The 16076-nt window shown below is 38.9% G+C and overlaps 1 protein-coding gene across 1 annotated transcript in view; it reads right to left on the bottom strand.

The window, feature by feature from the left end:
* The window catches only part of LOC135324488 (urea transporter 2-like), a 320822-nt gene extending 305016 nt beyond the window's left edge, over positions 1 to 15806 (bottom strand). Inside the window, exons 1-2 of the mRNA XM_064500982.1 lie at positions 15678 to 15806; positions 11686 to 11790 (exon numbers count right to left, since the gene is read on the bottom strand). The gene's annotated coding sequence lies outside the window, so the exon portion shown is untranslated. The remainder of the gene's footprint in view (positions 1 to 11685; positions 11791 to 15677) is intronic.
* Positions 15807 to 16076: the final 270 nt, after the last annotated feature.

The following is a 16076-nucleotide window of genomic DNA, read 5'->3' as shown; positions in this document are numbered from 1 at the left end:
GCAGCTGGATGCATTCCTCCGCCTCCTGGGGTCACACCGTTTGCGTGGTTGTCCGTCCTGCATGAGTGAACAAATATACAACTATGCCATTTTCCCTTATGCGCTGATCTCGCTGTGTTTAACTTACCTACACAGAAGTTTTTTTCAAAAGCACTTAACGGGTATTAAGTTATAGTTCCTTACAACTCTCCAGTCAGGTTGCTGAGCAATTATACACATACTCTCTGCTTTCAGAAACTAAAACAGAGACTCTAAGGACTAAATCAACCAAAGGTGCAGAAATTTGTTCTACCACAACTAATTATCCAATGAAAACTCTCAATTCAGCAATATATCTGAAAATAGAGTGCTCAGAAAACCAACCTAGCATTTCAATCTATTTATAATATAAACCTTCACTATAGCCAATGTCGTTAAGAGGTTTTTATAGTATATAGCATAAAGTTTGGGGCTTTAATTACTCCTTTAATCTTTGCTGGGCTTGTTCCTGAGAACAAGTTACACTCCCGCCTTTTACAGGGTAAACAGCTTCCAGGAATGCATCAGACTGCCGCAGGGGTCAGGGAGTGCTTTTATTGAGCAGCGCTCTATTTCAGCCTGAAACCTGCCTGATCTGTTTTTGCTTAGTGGAAGCACAATTAATATAGCTAATTAGCAAATGACCACACAAAAATTTCTGTGTCTTTCTCCGATTATGAAAATTGACACAGGCCTTCGTTTGTTTTGCGTGGCTTGCTTATGTTAACCATAAAAATGGACCAGTGTTGTCCATTTGTGTTGACTGCTGGATGAGTGATAGGACTAGCGACAGCATTTTTCTTTGTTGTTACTCTTTCAAATCCGATCCAGGTGTCAAGATGGCACTTTGGCTCCTGTTACAAATTCATTGGAGACCCTCAAAGATGAAGTGTTTTCTCTACTGTCCTGCAGTATGACAAGGAGCCACTGGAGCAGTTTCTTTCACAGTGACATGCTGTGTTGTCAGCTCCTGAAAATGTGGTGGAGGAACATCTCTCTGGTTTTCTGGATACCCTTGAAACTTGTGTCGGGATGCAGGGTAATGGGTGAACGACCCCTTATCACAGTTATAAATCTTTCCTGTAAGACTAGAACTCTTTGTTATTCACCATATATCCCCAAATCATCCTTAATAGAAAATAAACATTGTAGGGGAAAGAGGTATTTACTACAACATGTTATTGACATTTATCTGAGTCAGAAACAGATGTCCAAAAGTAAGTAGCAATTATGCATTTTATGCATTATGTCTTTGCTTGCCCCAGCTCAGACTCCATTCACAGGGGAATCCCTTCTCCTGTACTTCCTTCACTGAAAAGTCCTGATTTGGAGATATGTGCCTTTACAGACCTAACCTCTCCTTGGGATTCAAATTCAAAACTCTCCTCCATCCCTGACTTCTCAAGACTTCAGAAATGCAGATGACACTTGAGCATGGCAAATTAGACACATCTCCTTTCCCACAAACATAATTGTTAGAAATTCATTCATCCGTTGGAAGGAAAAAGGGGTTTTCTTGCCAGAGAGATTCAACTCTTAGTGCATAACTTCTGTTTTCCCCAAATCTCTATTTTGTATACACTGATGGCTGACCTGCATTCATGCATACAAGTGAGACTTCTTATATGTGGTTCATTCTTAGTTCTTGGACAAGATTCTTGGATGCAACTGTAGCTGGATAAGGTTTTGACGGAGGTCTGGAAGCTGACATTTAACCCTGGCTTGAGGAACATCTGCCTATTGTAAAGTTATTGAGCAACACTTGAGAGTTACTGATTGGTTATCAAAGGCGTATGCAGCACATCAGTTTCCAACATTGTATCCGATTAATATTTTAAATTGTGCATAGTCACTGTGTTGATCTTTTCGAAACATGTTAAACTTCACAGAAGGAAAAGAAGAAAGGAAGAGTTTTCTATACATGTTTTAAGGACTTCTGAAGAAGTAATAAGGGGTTCTCACTTAGAGGTGGCATATGATACAAGGTAGGAAGAGAGAACTGAGGAGAACTTTACTGAAGCTCTGGACTATGCCTGAAGGACTTTGGATTATGTCTGTGACTTAGCACTGACACAGTACAAGCAAACAAGAACAAATGGAGAACCAGAAAGTGTATATGGGGAAATAAAAGCAGAAATACAAGGCATAGGAAGATATATCACAAAATTGAATGTTAACAGTTGTCACTTGAATTGACTGACTTACTAGTAGTGAAGGCAAAAACTAGATAAACCATGAGGATTAGAAGACTGAATTTATGAAATCAATGATACTGTAGTTGTATTCCTTGGACTACAAGAGACCTGAAAGGATATGGCAAATAGTCTGTGCACTTGCATTAAACAATAAAATACATTACATTCATCTCATATAACCATAACTATACATGCTTCCTGTGATCAGTTAATTACAATTGTTGGGGATGGCAGCTCATGAATGATTTCTATGTTTGTTCAAACATATTTCAAGTCCAAGGAGAGTCTTCTCTGCAGAGCTACCTGAATTGTTATTATCAACACTTGCGTTGCTACTTTTATTCTCAGAAAGTGTTCACAAGTCTGTATTGATTTCTGAAAATTGATTTATTCATAAAGTTTGAATAAACGACTTTGACAAACAGTTTCTAGACTAGGAGTTATTCGTGAATAGTGCCTATTCACCAAGAACCATGCATTACACATAATGTGTTACCTAGGTCACATGATGTTGCTCCTGTTCCTGGACTGGTCAGATAAAATGTAACTAGTGACTGGATAACTAAAGTATAATGGCCAATATTGAATCATGAATGACATATGAATATTCAGAAAAGCTTCATTCAGGGAACACAAGGTACCAAAAAACAGATCCAGAAGCAGACTGTGGTCGTTCATATACTTATGGAACTTATGGAACCTTATGAGACCTCAGAGGAGCAGAGAAATAAATCTGCATACTCATTTGTGCCTAATCTCATTTTGTTATTCCAAGAGCACTAATCTAACCCGGAGGGAGAGCAGAATTTACATGTAAGCATCATTAGATAAAATACCTGAACAGCCTTTGAAACAGAGATGATACTGCAGATCTATCTCCTTTCCAAAGCAAGTACCATCCACACTAGTTTTGAGAGCTCTGCAGTCACTTGTTGCCTCTTTTAGGCTCAAAACATCTTGGATTATTTTCTGATCAGCTTCACTGTTACTGCAGAAAAGGGGTAAATCTACCGCAGCACAGTCTGCTTGCTGTAGGGCTCGCTGTAGGAGCTGTGAGGTCTTATTTTGAATCCGTTCAGGTAACAGTGCAGCTTGAACCTAGGTGTGCTGTAGAGCCAATTGCTCCAACCACTAGGGCTTCTTTCTTTATTTATTTGTACAGGATGTGTAACATTAGCAACTTTTTCTTCTCTATTGAGCTTTTAAAGACTAGACCCAGAAACAAAGGGCTTATATGTGAAACAGGCATTACTGTACTTTAGAACATCTGCAGAAAGAGAAAATTAGATTCAGGGAAGATTTATTTCCTGAAAGAGGTTATTGATGGAGTTCAAGCTTATCTGATATTAAATGGCAGTTCAGATAATATTTTCAGAACTGAAATTTTGACTCTGTCCTGAGGAAAGGCACAAATCAGTAAAACTGAGCAGGTTCTATCAAAAAAAAAAGGTGCTGGGAGGAATATAGTCAGCATTCAGCAGACTGAAAATTATGCATCTATCCTGGAATTTATGAAAAATAGAGACACACAGAAGCAGTTCTGTAAAAATCAGGCTCCTGCTAGGGTGAAACTAATGAGATCCATAATGTGCATTAATCTGCAGCACAGTTTCTAGAGCTTGTGTTTGTCTCATCAGAGGCAATTGAGGGTTAAATGATAACTTTCTTATCAAATTGTGAAATATTAAAACAATGTTCATGGTAGAACTGCTGGGGCCAAACTTCCCAAGGGTTGTGATGATAAGATTATGATAAGGATATCTAGATAAGAAATATGCTAAACTAACGAGATTATACAGGGTGAGATCATCCATTGATGAATTTATCCTGTGACAAAGAACAATGTAATGGGATTAATGACAAGGCATTTTTGATCATAATAAGATATGAGTCGATGCCTGAGATAAAGTTCAGTGGTCACAAGAACTGCAGTGAGTCCCATGTGTAAAGACAACATAATAATGCTTAATTGGCAAAATGCCTTGTTGTGAAGAGAAGCAAAGCCTTTGCTATCATCTTATGGGAAATCTCTACAGAATTTAACAGACAACTGTAATCTTCCTTTTATTATTATTGCTACTTTCTGATGGGTCCAGCTAAATGAAATGGAAAAACTGTATCTATGGCAAAGCTTTTGATAGGGCTGAAACACCCTTCTAAGTAATCTTATTTGCTACCAGATATGACATGTAGCACATTTAACAGGAAGGCAGATCTACATTAAACATTCCCTTTGGCCACAGGGATTCCCTTTTCTGTAGGTGTTTCATATCACCATGTTATGGGATATTTCCTCTCACTTCTTGGGTTTAGTTTGGAAACTCTAATTAAGGTTTAGGTCCTATGAGGACTTTGGAAATCCTGGTATACTCTAGGCTGGTGAGAATAACACATACTTGGGCATCTGGTGACCTTTCTTTGGGGAAAACCCTTGGGGAACACCTAAAGGCTGTGTATGACAGAGATGTCCACACTGATTGAAAACAGAAAATACTTTAAGTTTTTGACTGCAAAACCTTTTTTGGTCCAAAGGCTCTATATGAAATGAAACATTTTCACAAAAGCTCTGTATTTGATAAGAAAGTCACTCTTTTCTCTTTAGAAAAAGAACAACTGAGCACCATTTTATTAACTTACTGTAAGTCTAAAATACTCTTACAAATATCAGCCAATGGAACTCAAAGTGATCCTGTAACATATTACTTCAATTTCATATGTAGGGAAACTCAGACATCAAAAGATGACATCACAAACTCTGTGAAATCATTGGTAATAATATTTAAAGATTTCTTCTACAGGGGCTCAGCAGTTAGAATGCCATTCACCTAAGAAAAGGTAACAAAGTGCTCTCCAAAAGCAGAAAGAGAATCCTAAAGGACACAATCTTAACAGAATTCAGAGAACAAAAAGGCACAGTTGCAAGCAGCAGTCAGAGTGTGTATAAGTACATATACAGTTAAAGGAAAAAAAATTCATGGCGAGTACATGCTTTGAAGTTTTTCACATAACTACTCTTTCATAAAGGGAGGCAATGAGCACATTCTATTGAACCCAAATGGCTTCTCTGAAACAGCTTGCTTTCAGAGCACTTTCAGAGACTGTGTTTGACTGATTCCAAGATTATGTTTATGTTTATGTTTCTTACATATGCTTAAATCTCCATGTCTTTTGTATTGGCTTTGCTCGATTTAGACCAAAACTCAGCTCTCTAAACAATTCAAAATTTTACAACTCAGAAGTCCTCTGCAAGTGCTTGTTTTCAGTTGAATTTCAGCTGAATCATATCTAAAATAATCTTAAAAATAATCCTAAAGCATTTGCCAGCTCCATCATCCATTAACTTTTTATGGTATGCAAACATTTCATGTTTTACTGACATACTCTGAAAACATGTACAGAAGGACTAACTAGGTATGGGGGCAAGGGAGTTATCCGTAATTTGTAATTTCCTGTTATTTTAAATTATACCTGCTCTGCATCTTTATGGCCTCCTTCCATCTTGAAATGTTACTATGCTACTTTTCTGTTTAACTTATGCACCTTGAATGTTGTAAAAACTACCGTAAAAGTCAATAAAAATGCAATAACATTGTGTCAGTCAAAAGCAACGGAGCAATCTCTATTGAGCAAACGATTGGAAAACTACTGCTAAAATGCAATTGTACCATGTTGCAATTGATTAAAGATATGAATCAGAAAATTAAAAGTTTTTTTTCCACTTTTAGTTATTACCAGTTGCTTAATTTATAGAGCAATTACTTTGATCCTATCTAGAATCCTGTAAAGAGGCTACCAGCACAAACAGTGATATTGTCTTGGCTTGTTTCCATTAATATGGATTACCCATGATCATCCTAAATGGACATTCATTCAGCAAACGTCACCACAATACATGTGCATTTCTATTCTGTTTACATGATATCAAAGGTCAGAACTTCCTTTTGTAAGAGGAACAAGAAACCAGCTGCAGCAGGTCAGACCAAAGGTCCATCTACCTCAGTATCCCATATCTGATGGTGACTAACAGCAAACTCCCAGGGGAAGCATAAAGTCATCCCTGGTATGATCTCAGTGATGTGGCTTGGAGACCTCTTGACCCAAAGCTGCACATCTCTGTATTTAATAGTGTTTACTGGATTTTTTTTCCCTGCACTTGTCTAATCACTTTTTGAACCCATTAGCTGTTAATCAGGCTGAGATAGCTTTCAAGCATATAACAGCAGTGATTGTGCTGATTTCAGCCTCTGCTGTAACTTTGCATTGGCAGACAAAATTTCTTACTGGGCCACTGGCATGGATCAAAAACGCTGAGCAGATTGGAAAGAAGTGGAACAGGATCCCTGGGAAAAGGAGTCCCTTTGGCTTAACACCTGGGGAAGCTCATTGATGGGGATGGGGAGATCTGAGAAAAGAAATGGGGTAATTTCAAGGCCCGTGTGGGTAGCTTTTCTGCTCTGTCCCATTTTGATATATGGCTGATATGGCAGCGTTGTGGCGGTAAAGTAGCTTTTTCAAGAGTCCAAATATCCTTTTTGGTAAATATGGCAATTTGATTCTAAGCTGGTTTTACCCACAGCAGATAAATAAGCAATCATAAACCATGTCATCATAAATAAAAGCCTTATTGAGCTCAGGCAATGAAAACCAATCAATAGAGGACTCTCATCCCCAGTGAAAGCAACGGCTAATGCTCTGCGGTTCCTGGTGGATGCACTGTCATTGTGTTTTAAAACCACAAGGAATTCCCTGTGTCATCAGCAATGACCACTTTATTGCTGGTGAATTAGGAAATGAGCAGTGCTAAAGGTGCATTTGAATTCCATGGTCTCATCCATTTAGTCCATCTCCGAAGGCAGGAGATCACCAGATTAGCTGATGCATTTGGCGCGGCGGAGAGAAAGCAAAGCAGACTCTTCCTTGGGTTTCAGTTTACCCGTGATACCAGAGAATGATGTTTTCTGCTCATCCCCCTAGAGTCAGACAAATCAAGGTTGATTGTCAGTGAAAAATTAAGGGCTGAGCTGACCAAATGTGTCACAAATTTACATCCATTCCTTTGATGGTTTCAAGAAAAAAAATCCAAACCCAAAACAAAACTTGTACAAAATGAAGCATTACACTCCTTAACAGTGCCCAAATTGAATCTCTCCCATTTTTAATGAAAATATCTCTATTTCAAAGCGTAAGTTTGTTTTATTTGCTGTTTTCTAGACTAGATTTTTTAAAATTATCTTTCCAAACTGAAGTGAAACATTTTATTTATGATCGAACAAGCAGTTTTGTTCCACCTGAAAAAATGGTTAAAATCCTCCAATATTTTTTTGAATCTTTTCATGACATTGAATATTTTTAATGAATCAGAACTTTTAGCAAATTGAAAACTGCATTATATCAATTTTACAGTTCTGGTACTTGTACTGTGATGTATACTGTGCTGTATACCATCAGAGGCAGTAATTCAGTCTCATTTAGTTTAAAAAGTGAACAAACTTCATTGGAACAATGCAGCTTCTTTGTTCAGTTCTTTTAGAAGTATTAAAGGGGAAAAGAGCAACAATTTGAAGTGCCTCATTTCCTTCTTGCTTAATGAATTATTGATTTGTGCTATCCTTTTGAATGATGATGCTCTGATGTGAAAAGCATTGATTTGAATCTTTATACAAATATTGTATATCATAAATACATTATGGCAAAAGAATTAAACATAGCAAGATAGACCTGAATGGATAGGGTACAAAAAGACATGTGCTACAAGGTGCTACGAGTATGTGTATGTGTGTGGGGGGTATATATAAAATAGCAAGTGGAAATAAAAATAATACATCCAGGGTGATGATAATTATGGAGAATTATAGAAAGTTTACATTTGGGTTAACATTGAACAGGGAGCTATGAAAAGGAAAAATAATTACTTTCTACTACTAGCAATTCTTCTAACTTGACATGTCTTGCAAGCATAACTGCATAGCTGTCACAGGTTTAAAGAGAAAGCTGCCATACACCTTACTCATGTTCAGAAGCTTTAACTCCTCGCACAGCTATTCACGCCAATGGGAGCTACACAGCCGAAAGACAAAAGAAAAGTGCTGAGAGCAGTAAACACATAGATAATCCTGTCCACCAAACAATTTTGCATTTCCTTTATGCACCATTTGTTTCAGACAAAAAAGCTGCCGAGAGATTTACGTCAAAGTGATTTCCACAGCTCAGCTGCTGGAGGCAGGGCAGCCGGCCGCGGCGCGGAGCCACGCTTTCCCGCGGCCCTCGCACACCCCTCCCACCACGCAGGGCTGGGTGGTCCCGGACGCGCTCCCCTAGACGAGTTATTTCTAGAACAGGCTGGGGCTCTTTTGATAGCCTGGACAAGTGGACAAGGCCTGTGGTTACAGCGAGAGGGAGAGAGAGGTGTCTTTATTTTTTCCCCTTTGACACCAGTAGGATTCCTAGCGATGATTCCCTATGGGGGAGATGATGGGGAGCTCCCCTCTTGCACCGTGGGAGCGAAAGCAGCACTTAGGGCATGCACGCAGTCAAAACAGCCAGGTCTTTCAAAACACAAAAGAAAACATCCATATCCAGCTCTAAAACACTCATACTTGTCAAGCAAAATCCTCACTATCAATATGGCCATACTGGGACCAGAAGAGCTCACGCTATCTCATACATTCACACTGAATTAGACTTGCAACTAATGGCCTATAACTATTATCCACTAGGGCTACACTGAGATTTTTGCCTACATGGTTACAAAGGATGAGGCATAAATATCGCTGTTCAGAGACTAACCAGGTCCAAGCACACATGCTCAGGCGTGGCAGATGCAAAGCAGGGCCAGGGGCATGCAGAACCTGGGGTTGTCCTTGCTCTGGTGTTGCAACGAGCACAGCAACGCTGTCGAGAGGACATTGCCTCTTGTCCTGGCCTACAGCAGGATATGTCCTCTTAGAGTAAGAATAAGTAAGTATTCATGTGAGCATCACCACATAGGCAACATGGGCCTGCTCACTGTAAAACCCTGGGTCAATGAAGGATCTGTAGATACTACATAATATTAAGTCAATCATGCTAGCAAGGTGTACATGCAAGGATATTAAAATAAATCTGTATATGTATCCATATCACATTTATTTTCCCCATTTCACATGCTTTTGTGCATAGATGGCCCGCTACTATTTTTGAGTGTCTCTCCAGACTCAGTAGACTCTCAGGAACTGGTTAGAATGAGATGTCTCAGAAAATTTTGCATGAGGCTATTTCCCAGGAGTGGGTGGTTAGTTCAGAGCTGGAACTTTAGCTTTTTCTAGTCTATGCCAGAATCAGGTATCATATTTCTGTCATGCAATGAAAATGTGTTCTCTATTCCCAGGCAATGTTTCTAGTATTCATTTAGAGAATGAAACACTTCTTTGTGGTAATCAGTAAAAAAACCCCCAAACAGTCCACTTAAAACCTATTATCAAGCATATGAAGGCTAAAGGAGGCACAAGTCATGCAATTTTTTTTCCTTTCCATGTACTGAGCAGTGTTTTGACAGATCCTACATGATGCGTAATATGCACAGCTCTGATTGTCCAAAGGTAGATGAACATCCTTATGTATGGAGCTGGAAAGTGAAACTTGAGGCTTCAGTTTACAAATAGCTTGGAAAAAACAGATCTCAGCCTCGCGCACTTGTAATCTTCATGGCATTTGCATCACGACAAATTAAAAATTGGTATTCTGGACTACTAACGGTGCTATAAAGCTGGTATTCTACACTGTGTATTGCAAGCTCATTTAAAATGTACTCTTCCACGACATGATGAGAACACAAATTATAATTAGGAAACTAACCCAAGCAGAAAATTAGTCTGGAAGACTAGTCTGAGCGTGCTCCTGGAAACAAAGCAATACTGTGTCTTAACTTTTCTGTCTTAATATAGGGAGAGATTGATACAGAGGATAAAGATAAGGACAGACATGATGTTCTGAAAAAAAAGGAAAAAAATGGCTTTGCAAGTATTGTGTATTGGTCAGGTCCCTAGTGTTCCAGTTGTGCAAATGTGCACAAAGACAAGCAGCACCAGATCTCACCTCTGCAAAGTTTTATCATCTGCTGTTATGGCTGCTACAGTTAGCCTAGGTCTATACTTGAAAATTTGTTCCCACAGTCATTTTCATAGGCAAAAATCCATGTTTATGAGCACAAATCAAGATCTGCCTACACCATCCTGCACCCAGAGACTACCTGCACAAGCAAATGTACCCAATATTAGTAACCAACAAAAGGTTATTAAGGCACTTATTTGAAAAAATATATATATATCATTATGAAACAAAGTTTGGACCAAAATAAACAATGTCAAAAAGTGCTTGCTATCCCCAAAACCAAACAAATGATTTGGACCAACAAATATGCAAACAAGGAAGAGCCGTATCTGAAATGATTTGTGCTTCAAGTTTGCTCTTCTGGAAAAGTTTTATGGGGTTTAAGAGGAAAAACAAATAGTCCTATATAAATTACTTGGTATATCTATACTTTCTAGACAGACTGGAAGAATTCACTGATTAGAAAATTAAAGCTATCTTTTATGTGTCTCATCTCACGGTAAGGAGACTAGGATACTAGATAGTGATTACTTTACACTCAAAGGGAAAGATTATAATTTTCTATAAAATCTTGGTGGCTGTTTCTGTGAGAGTTGATTTCCCTGAGGTAACTGATACTACCTTAATGTGAGTAAGGGCACCCATGACTTCCCAGTACTTTACAGAATTCAGTAGGTTTAGCCCTATTTAGAAAAAAAAAAAAAAAAACACATGAAATGGGCCTGCAATGGCAGGATGCTTTATCAACGGTTGACATGAAAAAATTGTACTCTTCTAAATTGAATCAATTTGAAAAAAAAGTGCTATGTATGAAGTTAGGTGTTTACCTAATATGCAGGATTTTAAGAAGTGGGAATTAAGATATGAGAGGCCTTATTTTCTCCAGAGTGGCCTGTGTCTGCGGCTGTCAGTCTGTTAGACTGGGGAATGTATTATAATTGCTGCACACACGGTCCAAAACGCATATCCTGAACAAGCTTTTGATCTTGAATGTACCTATGCAGTGCAGGGAGCTGGGCTTGCTGGTGTTGCCCAGAATAGCAAATGAAAAATCACTCCCCAAGCTCAGTTTCTACCCTACATATTTTCAATATTTCTTTCTAGTTTCTTTCCAGCTGAGCTAAACAAAACAAGAAGGACAGAGGCTGTAAATCAGAGCAGAAACACTGGCAGAAAGAGTTGCCCTCCTGTTTGTAGTGGAATAAAAGTTACTCAGTGTTTGGGGGAACATATAAACACATCCAAACACATTCAACTCCAGACACAGCTTTAGCCTCAAATCTATCATCTTGACTCTGCAAGAACCCAGAAATATCTCCTGCTGGGCCCTGGGGCTATGCCATTTTCATCTATCCCGTGCATTTTATTTCTTTCTTCTACTCACAGGCTGCTCAGAGCCTCTTACTTTCAAGACGAGATGGTATGGAGGTCCAGCTGGTGGTCAGTGATGGGGACAGGAAATCCAACCCAGCAGACAACACCTGGAAAGCTGCAGAATAAGCATATGTTTAAGAACTGTTGTCCAGAATACAGACCTTTCCTGAACCAGGAAACCAAAACACAAAAAGAATAAAGAAAAAAAAGTGGGGAAAAAAGGATGCAAATTCGTACTTACTATTTGTCAGACCCTTCACCTGGGTTTTAGCTTTGTTTAAAAGAAAACGTCACACTATCATCAATGAGAATAGCAGGGACGATGCAGAAGTTTGGGGCAACTAAAAGTTTTGGTTTTGACTGCTGATTCCTGCCTTTTTCATTCCTCTCCTGCACATCTTCAGAGAAAAGTCTCCTGAAAAGTAGCTATATATTATGAACTAATTTAATTAAAAAATTCTGGTTTAGTGACATTTACAGGACATTTAACACTTTGCAAAACTGTGACTGTATTTATATTCCTGGATATAGTTTCAGGAGCCTAATTTCAAGTTGAATACTGACTCATAGACTACTAGGGATGTGTGAGAAATGTCCTTTAGAACATGCATAAGATGACAAGAATAAAGGTGTTAGGCTAAAAACCTGGGAGAAGAAATAAGAACCCACCAGGAATGCTGTTAATCTGCTCACATAAAACTGTACTGAGCAGCCTGCAATCGCCTTATGTAAGGTTTTTAATCAAAGGATGTCTTGGACTATACAAACACTTACTGAGTTGGAATCGCAAACTCTGCGGTAGATTATTAGCTGGATAGGTTGGAGACGCACATGCTAGGATGTAGCATACAGCTTCCAGGAGGGGAAACTGGCTATTAACATTTTGTTATTGAACTAGGCAATAACATTTTCAGAGAGTTCAATTTTTCTGTTTGCTGCTGGTCCCTGAGTCCAAGAAGCAGGATATATATTCCCCATGAAAAGGATCATCTATAATGGCAACTTCCAGACTGCCTGATGTTTTTTTTACAGACCCGGATTCAGGTGATAACACAGTATCTGTTTTTATTACAAACAGAAGAAAAACAATGCTAAGCCAAAAAAAATGCTTTCGGTATTAATTATAGAGGCTGCAGGAAAACAAAAACAGTTGAAAGAGCAGCCCTGACAGGTATGATAGTAGAGAACAGAGGAGACACAAAGTTGTTCTTTGTTAAAAAATATCTCATGATCTAAAGTTATTTTCAGGATTTTAGAGATTTTTTAGGAATAGTTGGTAATTTTCTTGAAAACCACCGTACCAATTTTTTGGAGAATTTTCCATCATTTGATTGGCTTGAAGAAATCAGAAATATTCTGCTTTCCAGGAGCTTTTCAGCACCTCCTCCCTTCCTCCCTCCTACAGATTAAAAATGATATGAAATACCAAGACTGACCAAGAGAAAGAAAATTCAGAAGCATTTCTTAGAGCCCCAGGCTTTCAAACTCTGAAAGATATGGATGAAAGTTCAAGGCACTTCAGGCCAGCATGCCCAGCCATGCTGTTAGAAGGTGCAATCCCAAGATTATGGTTAATCCCCACTTGAAAAATCTTCCCTTAAATTTGAAATTCATGGGCTGGTCCTCTGTGCCTTCCCCTTTCTTGCCTTCCTCCTCCAGTTTTAATTAATACCATTTCATACCTCCACTGCAGTATAAAACCTGTTCAGCCAGTACTCAAGAGCACTTTGAATGACCCCTCCAGTTGAATGAGAACCATGACTACTCTTTTTATGTTAAGGCGCCTTTAAAAATATCTGGATACATAAAGAGATGGTTACAGAGTTCTTAAATGAAAACTGTGCCCACGCTGATGTTCTTCAGTGGCCAAAACACATTGAAGAGGTCTAAGGACAGAAAAGCCTTGGATGCGTTTCTCTGGAAGTATCTTGTCTTCAGTGGTATAACCTTTCCTATCTGGCCTCTGAGTGTAGCTCCAGGTCTGTAGCTGGCTGAGCCCCTGTTCGACCTTAGTAGGACTCCTCGCACCCAAAGGGTCCAGTCTGCATGGAGCTTATTTCAGCGTCAGAAGCACAGGAGTTACAAATGAAAAATATCCTTCAGGCTACTTGCTTTATCTGCCCTTGGCCAGGGCAGGATGGTTCCTACAGCATATTACCTAATGCTTTATCCATAGGGACCGTTCAGTGGCCAGAGTGGTCTACCGATGGCCAAGATCCTATGTCCAGGTAAAGATGCTACCCTGTGAATTGCTAGACTCAGACTCAGATCTGTGCCTTACCGAAACCTTCCTTACTCATTTAGGGAAATTGCTTAGCTATGCTCTTCATCTGGAGCTCCCTACATCGGAGACTGCTGTGGGAATAAACGGTGGGATGTTATGAGAACATGGGCTAGAGGCGTATCTCAGACAGGCAGGAATCCCAGGCTGATCTGGGTGGCTTTCTTCACCTCCATCTGATACTTTTCCTTGCCTCATTTCATTCTGCATCCCCTGTACTGACATAGAGATCTTGCTATGTAATTTCTGTCCCTGTCCAGTATTGGTAGACTTCCCTTATTTACTGCCCAGCTTATCTCCACCACTGCCTCATTCGCTCAGCACACTTTGCAAGTCTCCATTCCCCCCCAGTCTCACCGAGATTTCACTTCTCTCAATTTCTCAAGATGTTACATGCCAATACACTGTCCAGTTGTGGGGGAAACGGCCCAGAGATACAGGAAAAGATTAGCTCCCCGTTCGGTGACATGATGTTGTATCAAGCTGCATTCCTCAGAACTAAATTCCCTTTTACTTTATTGCATGACAGCCTTTGATTGCTTGGAGCTAAGTCATTTTTCTAAAGTAAAGAGAGGGGAGCATATCGGTAAATTGTTTTGCGCTGCTAGTTTGATAGTCACCACTGCGAATCAGACACTGCTGCTGATAAAGGCTTTTAACGCAAACCAAAAACCAAAGCAGCTGCAACGGTCTCCTATGCTGTGTGCACAGATGAGTTAGGGGAAGCTATAACACCATTCATCACTGGATTACCATAGATCAATGCAAACTGAATGACCAAATACTTTCTTTCTAGTCTCTTTTGCTTCCTGGGCCCTTTATTTTGGCTCGATGTTCACGCATTGTGCAAAAGCCAAACATATAAAACATTTGTACTGAAATGTAAATGGAGAGAGTGAAAAGAGAAAAGGGGAAAAACTATGTGTATAACATTGGTTCCCGGTGTGTTCCAGATCTACCAGTGTCCCTTTAAGAATACTCTTCTCTTGGTTTATAAAAGCTAACGACATTAAAAATACAGTAATTAACATGTTCATAATGTAAATGCTAATCACTTAACATGTCAAGCATCTTCATCCCCTACTGAATCAATATGAATTATTAAAGCCGACTCTTTAAGACCTTTAAAATCAGCTCTCAAAGCATGCACTAAACAACCACACCATTGGCATACAGGAGCACCAAGTTACAAATTCATATGTTAGACTGTCTGACACACTCATTCTCTTTGATAAGAAAAAACAAAGCCAAAAAGACCTCCCCCCAAAGTCTTATATTCAGAACTGCATAATCTATTATTTCTGTATGCATAAGTGAAGTGATTTTTTTTTTCCTAAGAGGCTGTGCAATTTTTTAAACTGTAAGCCCTAGAGAGGGGAAAAAAAGAGAAATACAGTATCGAGGCTACAAAATAAGTTTTCCACAGTAAAACTGGGTGACAATCCAAAAAACTCTTGAAAGGCTAAATACATAAAGGTAATAAAAATAAATCTAATAAAGTAATAACCAGAGAATATTAAGCTTTTTAAAAAGTTCTGTCCAGATTGTCACTGGTCATGGAGAAAGCTGTACATGCATCTGGAAATTGATTTTAAACATTATAAATAAACACTAGCTCTTAAAATCAAGGTTTTTTTCCATATTTATTTCAGGAAAGAAAAAGTTAATGTTATCAAACTTATGCAAAATAGAGACAAATTTGTTAGATGGATGCATCTTACCTCACAGCCGGCTCCTTACTCTTTAAGAAAGAGGCATTAAGTAACATTTGTGTGTATATATATATGTACGCAGAGACAGCCAAATGTCTGCATCAGATGCCTGCTCCTTGGTCAAGCCGTGGAAAGAAGATGGCAGATACGAAAACATTTTTGTGACACATACAAAATAGATGAAGTTTTGCAATCAGGTACACAAAACCATCACATAAACAATGAGTTTCAGAACATTTAATATCAAATTGCACAATATTCATGTTAACATCATGTTCTACTTGAACAACCAGATAACGGACTGGATGTTAATAAGCCAGAGACTGTTCTTGCTTTGCAAAAATCTTTTATGCCGATTTAATTAATTGACAGGCATTTTTACTAAACGCCATGGTACTTCACTACAGC

Source organism: Dromaius novaehollandiae, chromosome W, assembly GCF_036370855.1.
Source record: "Dromaius novaehollandiae isolate bDroNov1 chromosome W, bDroNov1.hap1, whole genome shotgun sequence".
In the NCBI taxonomy this organism is placed as follows: Eukaryota; Metazoa; Chordata; class Aves; order Casuariiformes; family Dromaiidae; genus Dromaius; species Dromaius novaehollandiae.
The sequence above is the reverse complement of the archived record's forward strand: the minus strand, read 5'-3'. Positions and strand labels throughout refer to the sequence as shown.